The 26,601-nt window shown below is 39.3% G+C and overlaps 1 protein-coding gene across 8 annotated transcripts in view; it reads left to right on the top strand.

The window, feature by feature from the left end:
* The window catches only part of ZBTB20 (zinc finger and BTB domain containing 20), a 1,152,793-nt gene that overhangs the window by 295,069 nt on the left and 831,123 nt on the right, over nucleotides 1–26,601 (top strand). For all 8 annotated transcript variants that reach the window (XR_012305514.1, XM_073668598.1, XM_073668593.1 and 5 more), the window contains exon 2: nucleotides 15,150–15,210. The gene's annotated coding sequence lies outside the window, so the exon portion shown is untranslated. The remainder of the gene's footprint in view (nucleotides 1–15,149; nucleotides 15,211–26,601) is intronic.

Below are 26,601 nucleotides of genomic sequence, written 5' to 3' on the forward strand. Positions count from 1 at the left end.
ATCCTATCTATCTATTTATCTAGAAAAATAGAAAAAAAGCAGCACTAGTTATACAGTCATGGCCAAAAGTGTTGGCACCCTTGAAATTGTTCCCAAAAATGTAGTAATTGTCCCAGAAAATTATTGCAATTATTCATGTTTTGTCATACACATGTTTATTTCCTTTCTGTATTAGAACAACACAAAATAACAGACAAAAAAAAGGCAAATTAGACATAATTTCACACAAAACCACCAAAATGGGCCGGACAAAATTGTTGGGCCTTTTCCAAAATTGTGGATAAACAACTTTGTTTCAAGCATATGATGCTCAATAACACTCACCTATGGCAAGTAACAGGTGTGGGAAATATGAAAATAACACCTGAAACCAGATAAAAAGGCGAGAAGTTGACTCAATTTTTGCATTGTGTGTCTGTGTACCACACGAAGCATGGAGAACAGAAAGAGGAGAAGAGAACTGTCTGAGGACTTGCGATCCAAAATTGTTGAAAAATATCAACAATCTCAAGGTTACAAGTCCATCTCCAGAGATCTTGATGTTCCTTTGTCCATGTCCAAGAAGTTTACAACCCACAGCACTGTAGCTAATCTCCCTGGACATGGGCGGCAGAGAAAAATTCTTAAAAGGTTGCAACACAGGATAGTCTTGATGGTGGATAAGCAGCCCCAATGAAATGAAACGCGTCTCATTTCATTCAAATGTGGACGGATAGTTCGCACTGACTCTGATGTACCCTGAGCCTGCAGAACAGCTTGAACTGCATTGTAACTTGATTGGGGCTGCTTATCCACCATCAGGACTATCCTGTGTTGCGACCTTTCAAGAATTTTTCTCTGCCGTTCATGTCCAGGGAGATTAGGTACAGTGCCATGTGTTGTAAACTTCTTGGACATGGACAAAGGAACATCAAGATCTCTGGAGATGGACTTGTAACCTTGAGATTATTGATATTTCTCAACAATTTTGGATCTCAAGTCCTCAAGAGACCCAGGAGGACCCCACTGCTGACACAGAGACATAAAAAATGCTAAACTGCCGTTTGTCAAAATGTACTTTAGTAAGCCAAAATCCTTCTGGGAAAGCGTCTTGTGGACAAATGAGACCAAGATAGAGCTTTTTGGTAAAGCACATCAATCTACTGTTTACCGAGAATGGAATGAGACCTACAAAGAAAAGTACACAGTACCTACAGTTAAATATGGTGGAGGTTAAAATATGTTTTGGGGTTGTTTTGCTGTCTCTGGCACCAGGTGCCTTGACTGTATGCAAGGCATCATGAAATCTGAAGATTACCAAAGAAATGGCAATGTAGTGCCCAGTGTCAGAAAGCTGGGTTTGCATCCTAGGTCATGGGTCTTCCAGCAGGACAATGTCCCCAAACATACTTCAAGAAGCCCCAGAAATGGATGGAAAACAAAGCGCTGGAGAGTTCTGAAGTGGCTGCAATGAGTCCGGATCTAAATCCCATTGATCACCTGTGGAGAGATCTTACAATTGCTGTTGGGAGAAGACGTCTTCACATATGAGACCTGGAGCAGATTGTAAGAAGAGTCCAAGATCCCAGCTGAGGAGGAAGAAGCTGATGGTTATAGGAAGCGACTGATTCCTGTTATTAATTCCAAAGGGTGCAACCAAATATTAAGCTGAGGGGGACAACAACTTTGTCCGGCCCATTTTGGAGGTTTTGATGAAATTATGTCCAATTTCCCTTTTTTGCTCAGTTGTTTTTTTTTGTTCCAATACAGGAAACAAATATGTGTATACCAAAACATGTGTAATTGTAATAATTGTCTGGAAGAAATACTTCATTTTCTGGAACAATTTCAAGGGTGCCAACACTTTCGGCCATGAGTGTATATCAAAAAAGTGCAAATGAGGGTGCAAATCCTATAATTTGCACTATTTTTGGAGTGTTACTCCCATTTTTTGTTTCTATCTATGTATCTATTATCTCTCTATTATCTATCTATTATCTATCTCTTTTTTCATGCTTCTGTATACATAAATAATCTAGATATAGACGTTTTGCATTTGCTCCTAATATATGGTGATTTTCGGTTTGTTGTGTATATCTGCAGCTGGGAACCAGACTGGTCTTTTTAGGAGCAGTTCTGTCCGCTGACTACAGGTGCATCTCACAAAATTAGAATATCATCAAAAAGTAAATTTATTTCAGTTCTTCAATACAAAAAGGGAAACTCCTATATTATATAGAGTCATTACACACAGAGTGATCTATTATATAGAGTCATTACACAGAGGGATCTATTATATAGAGTCATTACACACAGAGGGATCTATTATATAGAGTCATTACACACAGAGGGATCTATTATATAGAGTCATTACACACAGAGGGATCTATTATATAGAGTCATTACACACAGAGCGATCTATTATATAGAGTCATTACACACAGAGGGATCTATTATATAGAGTCATTACACACAGAGGGATCTATTATATAGAGTCATTACACACAGAGTGATCTATTATATAGAGTCATTACACACAGAGGGATCTATTATATAGAGTCATTACACACAGAGGGATCTATTATATAGAGTCATTACACACAGAGGGATCTATTATATAGAGTCATTACACACAGAGTGATCTATTATATAGAGTCATTACACACAGAGGGATCTATTATATAGTCATTACACACAGAGGGATCTATTATATAGAGTCATTACACACAGAGGGATCTATTATATAGACTCATTACACACAGAGAGATCTATTATATAGAGTCATTACACACAGAGGGATCTATTATATAGAGTCATTACACACAGAGTGATCTATTATATAGTCATTACACACCGAGGGATCTATTATATAGAGTCATTACACACAGAGGGATCTATTATATAGAGTCATTACACACAGAGGGATCTATTATATAGAGTCATTACACACAGAGGGATCTATTATATAGAGTCATTACACACAGAGGGATCTATTATATAGAGTCATTACACACAGAGGGATCTATTATATAGAGTCATTACACACAGAGGGATCTATTATATAGAGTCATTACACACAGAGCGATCTATTATATAGAGTCATTACACACAGAGCGATCTATTATATAGAGTCATTACACACAGAGGGATCTATTATATAGAGTCATTACACACAGAGGGATCTATTATATAGAGTCATTACACACAGAGCGATCTATTATATAGAGTCATTACACACAGAGGGATCTATTATATAGAGACATTACACAGAGAGAGATCTATTATATAGAGTCATTACACACAGAGGGATCTATTATATAGAGTCATTACACACAGAGGGATCTATTATATAGAGTCATTACACACAGGGATCTATTATATAGAGTCATTACACACAGAGCGATCTATTATATAGAGTCATTACACGCAGAGGGATCTATTATATAGAGTCATTACACGCAGAGGGATCTATTATATAGAGTCATTACACGCAGAGGGATCTATTATATAGAGTCATTACACGCAGAGGGATCTATTATATAGAGTCATTACACACAGAGGGATCTATTATATAGAGTCATTACACACAGAGGGATCTATTATATAGAGTCATTACACACAGAGGGATCTATTATATAGAGTCATTACACACAGAGGGATCTATTATATAGAGTCATTACAGACAGAGGGATCTATTATATAGAGTCATTATACACAGAGGGATCTATTATATAGAGTCATTACACACAGGGATGTATTATATAGAGTCATTACACACAGAGGGATCTATTATATAGAGTCATTACACACAGAGGGATCTATTATATAGAGTCATTACACACAGAGGGATCTATTATATAGAGTCATTACACACAGAGGGATCTATTATATAGAGTCATTACACGCAGAGGGATCTATTTCACGTGTTAGAATTAGAATAATTACCAAAAGAACACCTGCAAAGGCTTCCTAAGCATTTAAAAAGGTCCCATAGTCTGTTTCAGTAGGCTCCACAATCATGGGGAAGACTGCTGACGTGACAGATGTCCAGAAGGCAGTCATTGACACACTCCACAAGGTCCCAGAGTCTGGAGGAAGAGCGGAGAGGCCACAATCCAAGCTGCTGGAGGTCTAGTGTGAAGTTTCCACAATCAGTGATGGTTTGGGGAGCCATGTCATCTGCTGGTGGAGGTCCACTGTGTTTTATCAAGACCAAAGTCAGCGCAGCCGTCTACCAGGACATTTTACAGCACTTCATGCTTCCCTCTGCCGACAAGCTTTTTGGAGATGGAAATGTCCTTCTCCAGCAGGACTTGGCCCATGTCCACACGGCCAAAAGTACCAATACCTGGTTTACACACAACAGTATCACTGTGCTTGATTGGCAGCAAACTCGCCTGACCTTAACCCCATAGAGGATCTATTATAGAGAATCTATGGGGCATTGTCAAGAGGAAGATGAGGGGCACCAGACCCAACAATGCCGACGAGCTGAAGGCTGCTATCAAAGCCACCTGGGCTTCCATAACACCTCAACAGAGCCACAGGCTGATCGCATCCATGCCACATTGCCGCATTGATGCAGTACCATATTTTTCGGACTATAAGACGCACCTAGGTTTTAGAGGAGGAAAATAGAAAAAAAAATGTAAGCAAAAAATGTGGTCACGATGCAATGTTATGGGGGAGCGGGTCAGCTGCTGACACTGGTATAGGGGTAATGTCCCCCAATTCTGATATTATCCCCCGTACTGGTAGATATGCCCCCCTTCCTATTATACGTGGCCCCCATCCCCATCCTGGTATGCATGACCCCTTCATCCCCATCCTGGTATACATGGCACCCCTCATCCCTATCCTGGTATGCATGGCACCCCTCATCCTTATCCTGGTATGTATGGCCCCCTCATCCTTATTCTGGTATACATGGCCCCCCTCATCCTTATACTGGTATGCATGCCCCCCTCATCCTTATCCTGGTATGCATGGCCCCCTCATTCTTATCTTGGTATGTATGGCCCCCTCATCCTTATCCTGATGTGTATGCCCCCCTCATCCTTATCCTAAAGTGTATGCCCCCCTCATCCTTATCCTAAAGTGTATGGCCCCCTCATCCTTATCCTGATATGCATGGCCCCTTCATCCTTATACTGATATGTATGATCCCCCTCATCCTTATCCTGGTATGTATGGCCCCCCTCATCCTTATCCTGGTATGTATGGCCCCCCTCATCCTTATCATGGTATGTATGGCCCCCTCATCTTTATCCTGATATTCATGGCCCCCTCATCCTTATATTGATATGTATGATCCCCCTCATCCTTATCCTGGTATGTACGGCCCCCTCATCCTTATCCTGATATATATGGCCCCCTCATCCTTATCCTGATATGCATGCCCCCCTCATCCTTATACTGATATGTATGATCCACCTCATCCTTATCCTGGTATGTATGGCCCCCTCATCCTTACCCTGGTATGCATGGTCCCCTCATCCTTATCCTAATATGCATGCCCCCCTCATCCTTATACTGGTATGCAAGGCCCCCTCATCCTTTTCCTGGTATGTATGACCCCTCAACCTTTATCCTGGTATGTATGGATCCCTCATCCTTATCCTAGTATGTATGGCTCCCTCATCCTTATCCTAGTATGCATGATCCCTCTAATCCCCATCACGCTGCACATAAAAAAAATAAACACTCCTCCTCACCTTTATTCTCTCTCCTCCAGCGCTGCATCCTGTCTGGCCACACTGATCTCATGTGAGCCGCGCATGGCGTCACTGCCATGCGCGGCTCACAAGGAGAGATCAGCTGTCGGAAATCACTTCTCCCCACGCCGGGACTGTGTGTGCGGGGAGCAGTGACTTCATGCTCCTTAATAGCCAGCACACAGTGTATCCGCAGCGCGGCTCCTGCTGCTGCCGGGCGATCACGTGTGCCCGAAATGAAAGGGCATGAATATAAACCCCCTCCCAACGCCCATGGGATTTTGGAGGAAAATGGGGGGTGCGTCTTATAGTCTGAATGTTGGGGGGGTGTATATATATGTGGGATGTGGAGGGAGTGGTTGCAGTGGAGGAGCGGGGCACAGGAGGCAGTAGCTGCCTGCTCCAGCCTACACTGTGTCCGCTGCTAAAGAAAATGAATATTCACTGCTCCCCACGATTATAGGCGTGGAGAGCACTGAATATTCATGCCCTTTAATAGCGGGCACACGCGATCGCCCGGCAGCAGCAGGAGCCGTGCTGCGGATACACTGTGTGCCGCTATTAAGGAGCATGAATATTCAGTGCTCTCCACGCCTATAATCGTGGGGAGCAGTGAATATTCATTTTCTTTAGCCGCGGACACAGTGTAGGCTGCAGCAGGCAGCTACTGCCTCCTGTGCCCCGCTCCTCCACTGCAACCACTCCCTCCACATCCCACATATATATACACCCCCCCCCAACATTCAGACTATAAGACGCACCCCCCATTTTCCTCCAAAATCTTGGAGGAAAAAAGTGCGTCTTATAGTCCGAAAAATACGGTAATTGATGCAAAAGGAGCCCGACCAAGTATTGAGGGCATTTACTGAACAGACATTTCAGTAGCACAACATTTCGGATTTTAAAACATTTTTCAAGTATTCTAATTTACTGAGATAATGACTTTTGTGTTTCAACTGGCTGTAAGCCATAATCATCAACATTAACAGAAATAAACACGTGAAATAGATCCCTCTGTGTGTAATGACTCTATATAATAGATCCCTCTGTGTGTAATGACTCTATATAATAGATCACTCTGTGTGTAATGACTCTATATAATAGATCCCTCTGTGTGCAATGACTCTATATAATAGATCACTCTGTGTAATGACTCTATATAATAGATCCCTCTGTGTGTAATGACTCTATATAATAGATCCCTCTGTGTGTAATGACTCTATATAATAGATCCCTCTGTGTGTAATGACTCTATATAATAGATCCCTCTGTGTGTAATGACTCTATATAATAGATCCCTCTTTGTTTAATGACTCTATATAATAGATCCCTCTTTGTGTAATGACTCTATATAATAGATCCCTCTGTGTGTAATGACTCTATATAATAGATCCCTCTGTGTGTAATGACTCTATATAATAGATCCCTCTGTGTGTAATGACTCTATATAATAGACCCCTCTGTGTGTAATGAGTCTATATAATAGATCCCTCTGTGTGTAATGACTCTATATAATAGATCGCTCTGTGTGTAATGACTCTATATAATAGATCCCTCTGTGTGTAATGACTCTATATAATAGATCCCTCTGTGTGTAATGACTCTATATAATAGATCGCTCTGTGTGTAATGACTCTATATAATAGATCCCTGTGTGTAATGACTCTATATAATAGATCCCTGTGTGTAATGACTCTATATAATAGATCCCTGTGTGTAATGACTCTATATAATAGATCCCTGTGTGTAATGACTCTGTATAATAGATCCCTCTGTGTGTAATGACTCTATATAATAGATCCCTGTGTGTAATGACTCTATATAATAGATCCCTGTGTGTAATGACTATATAATAGATCCCTCTGTGTGTAATGACTCTATATAATAGATCCCTCTATGTGTAATGACTATAGATCCCTCTGTGTGTAATGACTCTATATAATAGATCCCTCTGTGTGTAATGACTCTATATAATAGATCCCTCTGTGTGTAATGACTATATAATAGATCCCTCTGTGTGTAATGACTCTATATAATAGATCCCTCTGTGTGTAATGACTCTATATAATAGATCGCTCTGTGTGTAATGACTCTATATAATAGATCCCTCTGTGTGTAATGACCCTATATAATAGATCGCTCTGTGTGTAATGACTCTATATAATAGATCCCTCTGTGTGTAATGACTCTATATAATAGATCCCTCTGTGTGTAATGACTCTATATAATAGATCCCTCTGTGTGTAATGACTCTATATAATAGATCCCTCTGTGTGTAATGACTCTATATAATAGATCCCTCTGTGTGTAATGACTATAATAGATCGCTCTGTGTGTAATGACTCTATATAATAGATCGCTCTGTGTGTAATGAGTCTATATAATAGATCCCTCTGTGTGTAATGACTCTATATAATAGATCGCTCTGTGTGTAATGACTCTATATAATAGATCCCTCTGTGTGTAATGACTCTATATAATAGATCCCTCTGTGTGTAATGACTCTATATAATAGATCCCTCTGTGTGTAATGACTCTATATAATAGATCCCTCTGTGTGTAATGACTCTATATAATAGATCGCTCTGTGTGTAATGACTCTATATAATAGATCCCTCTGTGTGTAATGACTCTGTATAATAGATCCCTCTGTGTGTAATGACTCTATATAATAGATCCCTCTGTGTGTAATGACTCTGTATAATAGATCCCTCTGTGTGTAATGACTCTGTATAATAGATCCCTCTGTGTGTAATGACTCTATATAATAGATCCCTCTGTGTGTAATGACTCTATATAATAGATCGCTCTGTGTGTAATGACTCTATATAATAGATCCCTCTGTGTGTAATGACTCTATATAATAGATCCCTCTGTGTGTAATGACTCTATATAATAGATCCCTCTGTGTGTAATGACTCTATATAATAGATCGCTCTGTGTGTAATGACTCTATATAATAGATCCCTCTGTGTGTAATGACTCTATATAATAGATCCCTCTGTGTGTAATGACTCTATATAATAGATCCCTCTGTGTGTAATGACTCTATATAATAGATCCCTCTGTGTGTAATGACTCTATATAATAGATCCCTCTGTGTGTAATGACTCTATATAATAGATCCCTCTGTGTGTAATGACTCTATATAATAGATCCCTCTGTGTGTAATGACTCTATATAATAGATCGCTCTGTGTGTAATGACTCTATATAATAGATCGCTCTGTGTGTAATGACTCTATATAATAGATCCCTCTGTGTGTAATGACTCTATATAATAGATCACTCTGTATGTAATGACTCTATATAATAGATCCCTCTGTGTGTAATGACTCTATATAATAGATCCCTCTGTGTGTAATGACTCTATATAATAGATCCCTCTGTGTGTAATGACTCTATATAATAGATCCCTCTGTGTGTAATGACTCTATATAATAGATCCCTCTGTGTGTAATGACTATATAATAGATCCCTCTGTGTGTAATGACTCTATATAATAGATCCCTCTGTGTGTAATGACTCTATATAATAGATCCCTCTGTGTGTAATGACTCTATATAATAGATCCCTCTGTGTGTAATGACTCTATATAATAGATCCCTCTGTGTGTAATGACTCTATATAATAGATCCCTCTGTGTGTAATGACTCTATATAATAGATCCCTCTGTGTGTAATGACTCTATATAATAGATCCCTCTGTGTGTAATGACTCTATATAATAGATCCCTCTGTGTGTAATGACTCTATATAATAGATCTCTCTGTGTGTAATGACTCTATATAATAGATCCCTCTGTGTGTAATGACTCTATATAATAGATCCCTCTGTGTGTAATGACTCTATATAATAGATCGCTCTGTGTGTAATGACTCTATATAATAGATCGCTCTGTGTGTAATGACTCTATATAATAGATCCCTCTGTGTGTAATGACTCTATATAATAGATCACTCTGTATGTAATGACTCTATATAATAGATCCCTCTGTGTGTAATGACTCTATATAATAGATCCCTCTGTGTGTAATGACTCTATATAATAGATCCCTCTGTGTGTAATGACTCTATATAATAGATCCCTCTGTGTGTAATGACTCTATATAATAGATCCCTCTGTGTGTAATGACTATACAATAGATCCCTCTGTGTGTAATGACTCTATATAATAGATCCCTCTGTGTGTAATGACTCTATATAATAGATCCCTCTGTGTGTAATGACTCTATATAATAGATCCCTCTGTGTGTAATGACTATATAATAGATCCCTCTGTGTGTAATGACTCTATATAATAGATCCCTCTGTGTGTAATGACTCTATATAATAGATCCCTCTGTGTGTAATGACTCTATATAATAGATCCCTCTGTGTGTAATGACTCTATATAATAGATCCCTCTGTGTGTAATGACTCTATATAATAGATCCCTCTGTGTGTAATGACTCTATATAATAGATCCCTCTGTGTGTAATGACTCTATATAATAGATCCCTCTGTGTGTAATGACTCTATATAATAGATCCCTCTGTGTGTAATGACTCTATATAATAGATCCCTCTGTGTGTAATGACTCTATATAATAGATCCCTCTGTGTGTAATGACTCTGTATAATAGATCCCTCTGTGTGTAATGACTCTGTATAATAGATCCCTCTGTGTGTAATGACTCTATATAATAGATCCCTCTGTGTGTAATGACTCTATATAATAGATCGCTCTGTGTGTAATGACTCTATATAATAGATCCCTCTGTGTGTAATGACTCTATATAATAGATCCCTCTGTGTGTAATGACTCTATATAATAGATCCCTCTGTGTGTAATGACTCTATATAATAGATCGCTCTGTGTGTAATGACTCTATATAATAGATCCCTCTGTGTGTAATGACTCTATATAATAGATCGCTCTGTGTGTAATGACTCTATATAATAGATCGCTCTGTGTGTAATGACTCTATATAATAGATCCCTCTGTGTGTAATGACTCTATATAATAGATCACTCTGTATGTAATGACTCTATATAATAGATCCCTCTGTGTGTAATGACTCTATATAATAGATCCCTCTGTGTGTAATGACTCTATATAATAGATCCCTCTGTGTGTAATGACTCTATATAATAGATCCCTCTGTGTGTAATGACTCTATATAATAGATCCCTCTGTGTGTAATGACTCTATATAATAGATCCCTCTGTGTGTAATGACTCTATATAATAGATCCCTCTGTGTGTAATGACTCTATGTAATAGATCCCTCTGTGTGTAATGACTCTATATAATAGATCCCTCTGTGTGTAATGACTCTATATAATAGATCCCTCTGTGTGTAATGACTCTATATAATAGATCCCTCTGTGTGTAATGACCCTATATAATAGATCGCTCTGTGTGTAATGACTCTATATAATAGATCCCTCTGTGTGTAATGACTCTATATAATAGATCCCTCTGTGTGTAATGACTCTATATAATAGATCCCTCTGTGTGTAATGACTCTATATAATAGATCCCTCTGTGTGTAATGACTCTATATAATAGATCCCTCTGTGTGTAATGACTATATAATAGATCGCTCTGTGTGTAATGACTCTATATAATAGATCGCTCTGTGTGTAATGAGTCTATATAATAGATCCCTCTGTGTGTAATGACTCTATATAATAGATCGCTCTGTGTGTAATGACTCTATATAATAGATCCCTCTGTGTGTAATGACTCTATATAATAGATCCCTCTGTGTGTAATGACTCTATATAATAGATCGCTCTATGTGTAATGACTCTATATAATAGATCCCTCTGTGTGTAATGACTCTATATAATAGATCCCTCTGTGTGTAATGACTCTATATAATAGATCCCTCTGTGTGTAATGACTCTGTATAATAGATCCCTCTGTGTGTAATGACTCTGTATAATAGATCCCTCTGTGTGTAATGACTCTATATAATAGATCCCTCTGTGTGTAATGACTCTATATAATAGATCGCTCTGTGTGTAATGACTCTATATAATAGATCCCTCTGTGTGTAATGACTCTATATAATAGATCCCTCTGTGTGTAATGACTCTATATAATAGATCGCTCTGTGTGTAATGACTCTATATAATAGATCCCTCTGTGTGTAATGACTCTATATAATAGATCGCTCTGTGTGTAATGACTCTATATAATAGATCGCTCTGTGTGTAATGACTGTATATAATAGATCCCTCTGTGTGTAATGACTCTATATAATAGATCACTCTGTATGTAATGACTCTATATAATAGATCCCTCTGTGTGTAATGACTCTATATAATAGATCCCTCTGTGTGTAATGACTCTATATAATAGATCCCTCTGTGTGTAATGACTCTATATAATAGATCACTCTGTGTGTAATGACTCTATATAATAGATCGCTCTGTGTGTAATGACTCTATATAATAGATCGCTCTGTGTGTAATGACTCTATATAATAGATCCCTCTGTGTGTAATGACTCTATATAATAGATCACTCTGTATGTAATGACTCTATATAATAGATCCCTCTGTGTGTAATGACTCTATATAATAGATCCCTCTGTGTGTAATGACTCTATATAATAGATCCCTCTGTGTGTAATGACTCTATATAATAGATCCCTCTGTGTGTAATGACTCTATATAATAGATCCCTCTGTGTGTAATGACTATACAATAGATCCCTCTGTGTGTAATGACTCTATATAATAGATCCCTCTGTGTGTAATGACTCTATATAATAGATCGCTCTGTGTGTAATGACTCTATATAATAGATCCCTCTGTGTGTAATGACTCTATATAATAGATCCCTCTGTGTGTAATGACTCTATATAATAGATCCCTCTGTGTGTAATGACTATATAATAGATCGCTCTGTGTGTAATGACTCTATATAATAGATCGCTCTGTGTGTAATGAGTCTATATAATAGATCCCTCTGTGTGTAATGACTCTATATAATAGATCGCTCTGTGTGTAATGACTCTATATAATAGATCCCTCTGTGTGTAATGACTCTATATAATAGATCCCTCTGTGTGTAATGACTCTATATAATAGATCCCTCTGTGTGTAATGACTCTGTATAATAGATCCCTCTGTGTGTAATGACTCTGTATAATAGATCCCTCTGTGTGTAATGACTCTATATAATAGATCCCTCTGTGTGTAATGACTCTATATAATAGATCGCTCTGTGTGTAATGACTCTATATAATAGATCCCTCTGTGTGTAATGACTCTATATAATAGATCCCTCTGTGTGTAATGACTCTATATAATAGATCCCTCTGTGTGTAATGACTCTATATAATAGATCGCTCTGTGTGTAATGACTCTATATAATAGATCCCTCTGTGTGTAATGACTCTATATAATAGATCGCTCTGTGTGTAATGACTCTATATAATAGATCGCTCTGTGTGTAATGACTCTATATAATAGATCCCTCTGTGTGTAATGACTCTATATAATAGATCACTCTGTGTGTAATGACTCTATATAATAGATCCCTCTGTGTGTAATGACTCTATATAATAGATCCCTCTGTGTGTAATGACTCTATATAATAGATCCCTCTGTGTGTAATGACTCTATATAATAGATCCCTCTGTGTGTAATGACTCTATATAATAGATCCCTCTGTGTGTAATGACTATATAATAGATCCCTCTGTGTGTAATGACTCTATATAATAGATCCCTCTGTGTGTAATGACTCTATATAATAGATCCCTCTGTGTGTAATGACTCTATATAATAGATCCCTCTGTGTGTAATGACTCTATATAATAGATCCCTCTGTGTGTAATGACTCTATATAATAGATCCCTCTGTGTGTAATGACTCTATATAATAGATCCCTCTGTGTGTAATGACTCTATATAATAGATCCCTCTGTGTGTAATGACTCTATATAATAGATCCCTCTGTGTGTAATGACTCTATATAATAGATCCCTCTGTGTGTAATGACTCTATATAATAGATCCCTCTGTGTGTAATGACTCTATATAATAGATCCCTCTGTGTGTAATGACTCTATATAATAGATCGCTCTGTGTGTAATGACTCTATATAATAGATCGCTCTGTGTGTAATGACTCTATATAATAGATCCCTCTGTGTGTAATGACTCTATATAATAGATCACTCTGTGTGTAATGACTCTATATAATAGATCCCTCTGTGTGTAATGACTCTATATAATAGATCCCTCTGTGTGTAATGACTCTATATAATAGATCCCTCTGTGTGTAATGACTCTATATAATAGATCCCTCTGTGTGTAATGACTCTATATAATAGATCCCTCTGTGTGTAATGACTCTATATAATAGATCCCTCTGTGTAATGACTCTATATAATAGATCGCTCTGTGTGTAATGACTCTATATAATAGATCCCTCTGTGTGTAATGACTCTATATAATAGATCCCTCTGTGTGTAATGACTCTATATAATAGATCCCTCTGTGTGTAATGACTATATAATAGATCCCTCTGTGTGTAATGACTCTATATAATAGATCGCTCTGTGTGTAATGCCAATAGTGTGCAAAGCAGTCATCAAAGCAAAAGGTGGCTACTCTGAAGAACCTAGAATATAAGACATATTTTCAGTTGTTTCACACTTTTTTGTTAAGTATATAATTCCACATGTGGTAATTCATAGTTTTGATGTCTTCAGTGTGAATGTACAATTTTCATAGTCAAGAAAATACAGAAAAATCTTTAAATGAGAAGGTGTGTCCTGTATATATATGTGTGCTCTATGTATGTGCGCTGTATATATGTGGTATATTACAGCTATAGGTCCGTATATACAATGGTCAAAGTTATGAGTCTATTGTATAAATTACACTGCTACAATCAGTGGCTTTACAGGAGCAGACAGACGCTCTTTACGTATGCTACTCTTTCTGAGCCTACTCCTAATAGTTTTGGCTTTATCTCTGCCGGATGGTCAGAGTTTTTCCATAGATGCATACTTTGTCGGTCTGGTGATTTCCTCCCCGTCCCCTCTGCCTTTTCCATCTTGTCTTGCGTCTCACAACTCTCAGATTGGGGTCCTTGCTCCATTAGTAACGAGTCCTTGTAGTCGGGGGCTGTGATCTCGCCGCTGTGTGAAGGTCTTCGCTCAGACACCTGGACACATCTCTCGCTCTCTCGCCTTGCTGAAAGATTTAATAGTGGCACATAATAAATGATAAGTCTCCCGGAGATCACAGAGCGCCCCCCTCCTGTCTGCGCTGGCAGCGCTCGCCGGCCACATCTCTTGTTGACATCACCTGCCGGCAGCTTTTTGTTTGGGGCTGCCGGATGAATATATGTTGATATGTATACATGAGACTTTTCCCACACCCAAATCCATATCTAGTCATTGAGGAGTCACTATGAGAGCTCGGCACTAAATCTACGTCTCCTCTCTTCTTTACAGCAAGAATAAGGAGCAATAGAAGTTTCTGCTGCTGCAGCTTGGGACCCTCGGCGAGCCACCGGTAAGACCCTTCTTCCTCTATAGTGCCTATCAATAGTTATCATTTATTTCTATTTATTTTGCTTTATTTGCTACAATACTGAAACTTTTTGTATCTGCAAGTAGCCAGGACTGGTTCTTAAAGAGGTTTCCCAAGTTAAGAAGTTGTCATCTATCTTTGCTGATCACTGACACTGCTGGGACCCCCAGCGATCCTGAGACCAGCCCCCTGTGCAGCGCCGAGCCTCTGCACTTCTGCTCCATTCATTGTCTATAGGACTGCTGGAGGATGTGCCACAAAACATGGATGCAGCGGTGGAGCGCAGGAGCCCCGTCCTCGGTGATAGTTCACATTGTTCGGATTATGACGCATTTCCACACATTATTTTGTGTAGGCGAAGAAAATGGAAGTTGTGTCATCACCTTACAGTGTAGAAAATTTGCACTTAATAGTTTCTTGCCTTTTTTATTGGGTACTCCGCTCTGCACATTGCCATCCCAGCTGTGCTCATCTCGGCTGCACTGTCTGTTGGAGTCGGCGGTTGTCTGGGCTCCTCCTTCGCTCCTTTTAGAGGCGGGGCTTTTTGCTGTGCTCCACCTCCATGCTTTATACTGCTGCTCTATAAATACCGGCTGCCAAGAAGTAGCGATCAGCAGAGAGACTTACATGATCCTGCAGCCATCAGAGCTTCATGTCTTAGAGATTACTTGGGGGATCCTCTCCTTCTCCAAAGGATTCAGTCCAGTTATGTATCATATTGCCTGCAATTGAATGTCCAGCAACAGCGGCTTCCCCAGCAATGTCAGCGGCCCAGGGCACTCATGGCAATCATCTGCGTGCCGGGACAGCTGTCTATATATCATCTATTATCTATCATCTATCTATTATCTATCTATTATCTATCATCTATCTATTATCTATCATCTATGTATTATCTATCATCTATCTATTATCTATCATCTATCTATTATCTATCATCTATCTATCTATTATCTATCTATCATCTATCTATTATCTATCTATTATCTATCATCTATCTATTATCTATCTATCATCTATCTATCTATCATCTATCATCTATCTATCATCTATCTATCTATTACCTATCTATTATCTATCATCTATCTATCATCTATCTATTATCTATCATCTATTATCTATCATCTATTATCTATCTATTATCTATCATCTATTATCTATCTATTCTCTATCTATCTATTATCTATCTATCTATTATCTCTCATCTATTATCTATCATCTATTATCTATCTATTATCTATTATCTATCATCTATCTATTATCTATCTATCATCTATCTATCATCTATCTATTATCTATCTATCATCTATCTATTATCTATCATCTATTATCTATCATCTATTATCTATCATCTATTATCTATCTATTATCTATCTATCTATTATCTATCTATTATCTATCATCTATCTATCATCTATCTATTATCTATCATCTATGTATTATCTATCATCTATCTATTATCTATCATCTATCTATCTATTATCTATCTATCATCTATCTATTATCTATCTATTATCTATCATCTATCTATTATCTATCATCTATCTATTATCTATCTATCATCTATCTATCTATCATCTATCATCTATCTATCATCTATCTATCTATTACCTATCTATTATCTATCATCTATCTATCATCTATCTATTATCTATCATCTATTATCTATCATCTATTATCTATCTATTATCTATCATCTATTATCTATCTATTCTCTATCTATCTATTATCTATCTATCTATTATCTCTCATCTATTATCTATCATCTATTATCTATCTATTATCTATTATCTATCATCTATCTATTATCTATCTATCATCTATCTATTATCTATCATCTATTATCTATCATCTATTATCTATCATCTATTATCTATCTATTATCTATCTATCTATTATCTATCTATTATCTATCTATTATCTATCTATCTATTATCTATCATCTATCTATCATCTATCTATTATCTATCTATCATCTATCTATCATCTATCTATTATCTATCTATTATCTATCTATTATCTATCATCTATTATCTATCATCTATTATCTATCTATTATCTATCTATTATCTATCTATTATCTATCATCTATCTATTATCTATCATCTATCTATCATCTATCTATTATCTATCTATTATCTATCTATCATCTATCTATTATCTATCTATCATCTATCTATCATCTATCTATTATCTATCTATCATCTATCTATTATCTATCATCTATTATCTATCATCTATTATCTATCTATTATCTATCTATTATCTATCATCTATCTATCATCTATCTATTATCTATCTATTATCTATCTATCATCTATCTATTATCTATCTATCATCTATCTATTCTCTATCATCTATCTATTATCTATCTATTATCTATCTCTATTATCTATCATCTATCTATTATCTATCATCTATCTATTATCTATCTATCTATTATCTATCTATTATCTAGTATCTATCATCTATCTATTATCTATTATCTATTATCTATCTATCATCTATCTATCATCTATCTATCTATCATCTATCTATCATCTATCTATTATCTATCTATTATCTATCTATCTATCTATCATCTATCTATTCTCTATCATCTATCTATCATCTATTATATATTATCTATCTATTATCTATCATCTATCTATTATCTATCATCTATCTATTATCTACCTATTTAATATCTACAGTGAGGAAAATAAGTATTTGATACGCTGCTGATTTTGCAGGTTTTCCCACCTACATAGAATGGAGAGGTCTGTAATTTTTATCGTCGGTCACTTCACCTGTGAGAGACAGAATCTAAAAATAAAATCCAGAAGATCACATTGTAGGATTTTTACATAATCAATTTGCATTTTATTGCATGAAATAAATATTTGATACAATAGAAAAACAGAACTTACTATTTGGTCCAGAAACCTTTGTTTGCAGTTACAGAGGTCAGACGTTTCCTGTAGATCTTGACCAGGTTTGCACACACTGCAGCAGGGATTTTGGCCCCCTCCTCCATACAGATCTTGACCAGGTTTGCACACACTGCAGCAGGGATTTTGGCCCCCTCCTCCATACAGATCTTCTCCAGATCTATCAGGTTTTGGGGCTGTCACTGGAAAAAACTTGAGTTTCCGCTCCCTACCATGTAGTTCTGGGCTGATTGCTGACCTTTCTTAGAATCATCCTTACCCCACGAGGCGAGATCTTGTATGGAGCCCCAGACCGAGGAAGATTGACAGTCATCTTGTGTTTCTTCCATTTTCTAATAATCATGCCAACAGTTGTTGCCTTCTCACCAAGCTGCTTGCCTATTGTCCTGTAGCCCATCCCAGCCTTGTGCAGGTCTACAATTTTGTCCCTGGTGTCCTTAGACAGCTCTTTGGTCTTGGCCATGGTGGAGAGGTTGGAGTGTGATTGATTGTTTGGACAGGAGTCTTTTATACAGGTAACGAGTTCAAACAGGTGCAATTTATACAGGTAATGAGTGCAGAGTAGGAGGACTTCTTAAAGAGAAACTAACAGGTCTGTGAGCGGCAGAATTCTTTTTGGTTGGTAGGTGATCAGATACTTGGGTTTGGTCGCTCCCTGTGATTTTCTGCACCCGCTTTCTATTTCTCGGCCGGTGGCAGCTGACGTCCCCCGGTGATATTGGTGAAGGTGGAGGCCCCCCCCCCCATCCGCCTGATCTGCACCTTCCAGCGCCGGCTCCACCGTCCGCCTTTCCCGAATGCCGGCTCTGGATCTGACATCTTTCTTTTCATGACTGTTATTTTGTTTTCTTTTAGACTCTTTGATGTAATAAGACAATGAAATATTTGTGCGCCGTTTAGGACGACGCTGCACGTCGGTATGGTCACATTCTGCGCCTCCGGATACTTTGTTGCTTTTTTTTTTAGGTTTCAGGTAAAAATCCCTATTCCTTGAAAGGAATAAAAAAAATGAATAATAAAAAAAATAAAATAATGGAGAGCAGAGTGGAGAAGGCCGTGGAAATAATTTATTTGCACTTGGTGTTTCTGAATGCAGACATTAATATTAATACATTTTAGAAGGAGACAGGTTGTTCTTTACTTTGGTCCGAATCCAGAATATAAACACCGTCGGGAGGGATATTATTAACCCTTCGCTCTCGTGCAGGGATGTGTCTTAGGTGGGGTTGTGACATTTCGTTGGGGGGGGGGGGGGGGTGGGGTGAGGGTCCGCCGTGTGTCTGTCCCTGGATATCACAATGCACAGAGATGATTCTGTTTGGAGACGGTCCTGATTACCTATTAGTACAACCTATAATTGTAAGATGAATATATCTGGTGGCAGATTCTCAAATTAAAATGAGCATGCTCCCTGCGTCCCCGGAGGCATTTAATCACGGGGAAAGTGCAGTAAACGGACAAGATTCATTATCTATTCAGGGCATGATTATTATTAGCTGTTTTACATTCACGCAAAGCAGAAAAGAGCGCAGCATTTTCATTGCACCTTGCTGGAGCCTTTTAAGGATGCGCCGGAGTTTAGCAAGCGGGATTATGTTTAGTCTCTGGAAAATGTAGATTGCGTTTAATAGACAGAGCTCAGATCCTCTCCTAAACCTAATATGCCATTACCGCCGCGTTACAGAGGGGCAGGAGGGGGTCTCTTGGCAGCCGTATCCTCCTTTTATCTAAATTGATGGGTGAAATGAAGCAGCACATCTAGTTTTTTTTATGTGCAGAGATGCCGTCGTTGCCAATGCCAACCTGGAAACTGCGAGCAAATAGCCCGTAAATCAGCGTGTTACCCCATGTAGTCAGCGCTTTTATAGCCAGTGCCCACCCTACTCCAGTCCAATATGTAGGGATGTTTTCGCGGGGTCTGGATGATATCTATTCTATATACTCTAGGAAATCAGAGGTAGCTAGTCAGCTTTGGGCCCCCGATTCATCATTTGCCTCTTTTTTTTTGTCTTACTGTATTCGCTGCCCCAAAATTCATCAAAATGGCGCAAACGCGGTTCATGAATTTTGTGCAAAGTGAAAAACTACACTTTTTTTTTCTTGCCATTTATGAAACTTTTTTTTGCTCAAAAATGGGACTTTTACTTTACCTGCATAAAATGACTTTGAGGGGTGGGGGAGGTATCGGAGTGAACTTGCACCAAATTTTATTTTGCAAATAAAGAATCAGCTGAAAACATCCGGAAATGCAAAACTCCACCTATAAAGAGGAGGAGAAAGGGAAAAAAAACAAGGGAATACATGGAAAATAGACTTAATCAAAAGGCACAAGTAGGATAATTGGGGGCAAAAAAAAAGGCACAAGTAGGATAATTGGGGGCAAAAAAAAGGCACAAGTAGGATAATTGGGGGCAAAAAAAAGGCACAAGTAGGATAATTGGGGGCAAAAAAAAGGGCACAAGTAGGATAATTGGGGGCAAAAAAAAAAAGACACAAAATGAGACAAATAAATTGGGGCTATGGTGGCCAAAATGTGGTCCATCATCTCCAATAAAAAGTCAAGTTTTCTTGTTTCTTTACAATTGGGGTACGGCTTGGTAGGCCTAATTTATGAATCCGCTCATTATAGCAATTTAATGGTAATAAAAAAATGCAATAAAGTGAATATAGTTGAACCCCATCTTATTAGGAAGTTCTGAATTAATAACGGGGTCTCGTCCCCCCCTTCAGACCCTTTTATAAGACAGAGTGTGCTAAAAGCTTCTCTCCCTGGAGGACCCGACAGTTCTATGTATAACACACAGTCATTTGATGTTAGGTGTAATACTTTATTTGTCCTGCGGTGGCGCTGCAGTGGAATCAAACACTCGCTGCCACTTTTCTCTTATCCCCCTCCTCGTTACAATTCATTGCTCCAAGCAACAAAATGACCAAAGATGAACTTTATCTAGGGAAATTATGAAGGAAAGTTTCTGGATTCTTATATTGGAGACTTTGTCATAATAACATTGTTATAGAACTATGTCCTGTATTGATTAAAGAGGGCGAGTCACCCGGTCAGAAGTCTCCAGGTTTTGCTCTTATTTTATTCCGCTGCTCTCTTGAGTATTCTGCGTTTATTTTTAATCCGCTCTATAGTTTCAGACATGAGGGCCTTTTTTTATTTAGTCCTGAGTTTTATCATTTTTACCAAATGGCCGTAGCTTCCAGGATCCTCGGGGGCGTATCTTCAGGCTGCTCATAATGCCCGGCAATACATGGCAGGGGTATGTATTAGATCTAAAATGGCTTTTGTTTTTTGTTTTTTTTTTCAAATTCCTCCATACAGTTGTAGAGATATGGGCCTTTTTATTAAGTGCTGATTTTTTATGGTTGGGGCTGGGGGTTTCACAGGATAATAATACAAAGCAGCCAAAAGTCTTGCCCCCGAGGATCCTGTGAGCACCGTCCTCTGGGTAAAACCCCCCAAAAAATTTCTCCAGATCTCCAGAAACGTACAGAGAATTAAAAAGAAATGTAATACTCATTGGATCAGCGGGAAGAAAATAAGAGCAAAAACTGGACACCTTTCATCTGATTATAGATTGTTTTAGTCATTCACAATGGTATGAGTCTATACATTGGGTACGACAGTGTTGCGGTTTTATTGTACGCCCCTCCTCGTTCTTAGCATCACACTGATTCTGTAGGGGTTTGATTTTCTTGTATCCAGTGCGATCTACCTGCTACTGGCACCTCTATTAAATAGAAACTACACTTTCAAGTAACTTTTCAGAATAAGCTGTCATGTGTACACATGAGGAATAACACTATTTCTTGCTATTATATGACTTGTATTCTGCACTTTTCACAAATTTTCCCCCCTCTGCAGGCTCTATTTCTGATTTTCAGTTGTCTCTGAGCTGGTGGGTGGAGACGAGATGCTTTCATTTCTCCCGTACACCGCACACACACAGACATGAGGGATTCCTGCTCTCCTGTCTCTATCTAGTACACGTTCAGAAGGTTTAGCAGCATGGACAGCAGCACTGAACTATGTACAGCAGTGCTGAGCCGTGTAGATGTGAGTGCAGCTGGTGAGGTGAAAGACTTGTTAGAAATCTCAGCATGATCTTTCTGTGTCTACCACTGCTATTTTTTTCTTACTCTGCTTTAGAGTATAAGAGGAGGGGTAGCCTGACTACTCATGGTGCTGACAGGCCATCTTGTGTTGAGCATAGATAATCTATGAGTAAATGAGGAGCTCAGGAAGCACAGGCAAGGGGAAGATGTGGCTCATAAGTGGATAAAGAATCAAATTTTTCTGATAAGATTTCTTACAAAGTTTCTTTTATTTTCTTTGATTTTTGCAAAGTTTGCTGAAATTATAGTCCACATTTAAGTGCGTTAGGTGTGCAGATGCATGGGGATGGCAGGGGCAGATTAGGCGACACACTCTTCCCATGACAGCTGAGTGTCCATGTTCATGAATCAACTGTCTTCTGTGAGTGAATGAATGACTCCTCTTGACTCCTCTTGACTCCTCTGGAGTCTGATTGGTTCTTCTCACCACATGACTTTTTTAACGAAGGGAAGATCCTGTATTAGTGTCTTGTTTTACGTATGTATTAGGTGTATTATGATTCAGGCTCATTCAATAGAGAAGGAATTAGATGGAATGTCTAAAACAGCCCCAGTGACAAGTGTGAAAAAATGAAGATTAATATATATTTTTTTAGATAAATTGTAATAACAAAAAAACATTGCCAAAAATATAAGTAACACAAAAACCTGATTTAAACAATAAGTCATGAAAATCTTATGAAAATCTCCATTTGGGTATAAAAAGGCAATTGTGTGAAGAGTTTGCCCAACTCGAGTTTCGCCTGGAATGGCTTCATCCGGGGCTGAGAGACAGGAGTATCCTGTACAACAAAATGTTTTAATGCAATATTCTTTAAATATAATAAATTCCTTGTGTGGAGTTGTTTGGTTGACTCAGTCCTTCACTATTGGTCTCGTTCCCTTCGACTACATCACAGGAAGAGGAAACATGCCTAAGAAAAGTTACACTCAGCTAAGATACTTCTGTGATTAACACATGTATAACCAGGGAGTATATATGATCCAGTATATTATCATAGATCTCAAGTTCCTCGTGAGATGCCCGGAGCCTGTGCCTTACATAGATTAAAAAGAGAATTGGGTGAGTAGTTTGCCCAACTCAAGTTTCGCCTGGAATGGCTTCATCCGAGGCTGAGAGACCGAAGTATCCTGTACAACATTAAGTTGTAATGCAATATTCTTTAAGCATAATAAATTCCTTTTTTTGGAGTTGTTCGGGTTGTCTCTGTCCTTCACTATTGGTCCCTTTGACTTGATAGGAGGAAGAGGAGAAATGCTCAAGAAGAGTTATGCTCAACTAAAATAATTTTATGATTAGCACATGTATAAGCAGGGGGTATATATGATCAAGTATATTATCATAGATCTCCAGCTCCTTGTGAGATGCCCGGAGCCTATATATGATCAAGTATATTATCATAGATCTTCAGCTCCTTGTGAGATGCCCGGAGCCTATATATGATCAAGTATATTATCATAGATCTCCAGCTCCTTGTGAGATGCCCGGAGCCTATATATGATCAAGTATATTATCATAGATCTCCAGCTCCTTGTGAGATGCCCGGAGCCTATATATGATCAAGTATATTATCATAGATCTCCAGCTCCTTGTGAGATGCCCGGAGCCTATATATGATCAAGTATATTATCATAGATCTCCAGCTCCTTGTGAGATGCCCGGAGCCTATATATGATCAAGTATATTATCATAGATCTTCAGCTCCTTGTGAGATGCCCGGAGCCTATATATGATCAAGTATATTATCATAGATCTCCAGCTCCTTGTGAGATGCCCGGAGCCTGTGCGTTCCATATATTGACATATTGCTTCCATTATAGGAGCGGCTGCTACTTTTCTGGAGGAGATTCGATGGTGACCAGTGAACATTAGCAGGTTGCCTCCAGATTGATAATTTGACTTTTATCCGCTCACGTTGATAATCTTTGCACGATGTTGTGCCATCTCTGCTGGTGATGTCCCTTGCTTTCTCACCCGAGGAATACAGCTCTCTGTCTAATTCACTAGTTACTTACTTAATTTATTCTCATTCCTCCTCACTTTCCCCAGATCAGTGCTGACGTACTAGTGACGCTCCCCCTGGGCCGTGGGGTACCCGGTGCCGGGCCGGTAGATGCTGGGGGTTGTAGTCACTGTGGCGGTGACCCGGTCCGTGACCCAGGGCGGTCAATCCAAGGGTAATATATATATGTAGGTGATATCATGTCCGACTACACCACCTGTGGAGTGCGGCCAATGGAGACCGCCGCTGCGGAACAGTCCTCTGAAGCTGGTGGTTTTGCAGCAAGGGTGGTATAACTCCCCACAGGAAGACTTAGCTTCAGGGCAGTGTGTTTGGATGATGGTGGTTGTGCAGGGTGTCAGTAATAACCACAGAGTCAGTATAGTGCAGTCCCGGGGTCTTTACTCATAGTTGTTGCTTTCCAAGTTATAACTGCAGATCATAACTTCCCACGTCGTTCTGCACTTACTCAGAGTGGGGTTCAGTCCACCCTCAGGTATTTCCAGAGCACTTAACAGGACCCCTTTCTATGTGCCTTCGTCAGCCATCTTCCTGCGCTGGCTCTCACCCTCCTGCCCTGCGCCTCACAGTCAGTGTCCCAAGCCGGTGGCCTCGGGTCTTGACGGGCGACCTGCAGTCCCCTGGGCCCTATGTGGCCACCTTTTCGGCGATTGTTAACTACGGTAGTGGGCAACTGCACCCTGAAAGTACAGCCACCTCCGGTTGCTAGATGGACTTAAAGTATCCATGCTAGTTAAGGGGCCGGTCCCCTCAGCGGTTTGATCCTTCCACTGTCTTGTAGATTTGGGCGTACGGGTGGCCTCCAGCACTGCCCCGTACCCCTAGGATCCCTTCTCTTCTACTCCTGGAGCCTTTCCTGCTCCCTCTCTTCTCTTCTCTGACTTGGGCCTCACAGTCCAGGCCCGCCTCTGGAGCAGAGCTCATGCAGAGCCTCTGCTACTGTCACTTTCCTCTTCTGACTGTCTGAACCCTGATCTAAGATGGTTCCCTATTTTATACAGCTTCCTTTCAAGTGCTCCCAGGATCTACTTCCTCCACCCCATCCACTACATGGTTCCCCCTTTCTAGGTGGTTCCCCCCACTCCAGCCAGGGACCAGGGACTGTGCTCTCCCGTAGGAGCAATCTCGGCCTGTCCCCCAGAAATGTGGTGTAGTGATTGCAGGTGTTAGGGTCCTGAGCCGTACTCCTTCCTTACCTGAGAGTGAGATACCACACCTCTGGATGAGATGTAATACCTCTGTGGCGACCGAACCCTCAGGGGCGCCACACGAGCACCTATAGTTTTCTCCACTGCCTTCTTTTTTGTGCTTCCGATTAGTTTTTTGCCCCCTTTTCCATCCTCTTCTGCAGACCCTTATTGCACCCATTGTTGTGTCTTCTCTGCGTCCTTTACGTCTCCTCACTGGTGACCGCACTGTAAATGCCGCCGTGAAGTCTTAAATCCGCACTTTTGTCTCCCGTCTGTTTCCTCTACCCTCCGAAATGTCAAGTTTACACAGAACTAGTATTTCTATTTCAGTAGTTTTTGCAGAAGGTGATAATTAGCGGCTTTTCTTTCTCAAGGATTAACAGTTCTCCAACAGGTCTTGACAGGAAGGAGGAGAAGATGCGAGTAACATCCTTACTGGGAATATTGCTCATTGCAATGTACAGCGCACAGAACAATGGGGACGGCTGGTAAACACCACATCTCGCCCATTAAGTGACAGGTTAACCAGAGACATCTCCGTTCCTATAGCCACATCTGCAGAGGAGCTTTTATTTTGGGACAGTCTCACTTTCATGCAGTCAAGTACAGGTTAACCAGGCTTCTTTCTAATTAACTAGACTAATTAAGCGTTTTATTGCAGCCCCCCCCCCATGACAGAGATGTGCTAAGACATTGCGATGACGTCAGACATAAAAATGTAGCAGATCTTAATTTATTATTGATAATTCTGCCCCCCAAAACCTACACAAAAAAATGCTGCTCTATTGTTATGGGATTGAGGGGTTTCTGGAGCCCCCCCCCCCCCATCCTAGCTGTATGATGTCTCAATGGTCAGCACTATGGACTTACAGCATCCTCGGTCCTGGGTACAAATCTCACCAAGGGCAACATCCACCTGGAGTTTATATGCAAATCTTACTTTTCTTGCATTTTTCCTCCAGGTTCTCTTTTTTTTCCCCAAATTCCCGTCTTTTTACTGAGCTGAGATATAAGAGACTAGCGTTCCCCGACAGATGACAATCCCGTACCTGTCACCTGTTCGCTATAGCTGATAACTTGCTTCATCAGCCACCATCAGTGTTGGCA

This window comes from Phyllobates terribilis, unplaced genomic scaffold, assembly GCF_046119375.1.
Source record: "Phyllobates terribilis strain yellow unplaced genomic scaffold, ASM4611937v1 Scaffold_2__4_contigs__length_985480577, whole genome shotgun sequence".
Classification (NCBI taxonomy): domain Eukaryota; kingdom Metazoa; phylum Chordata; class Amphibia; order Anura; family Dendrobatidae; genus Phyllobates; species Phyllobates terribilis.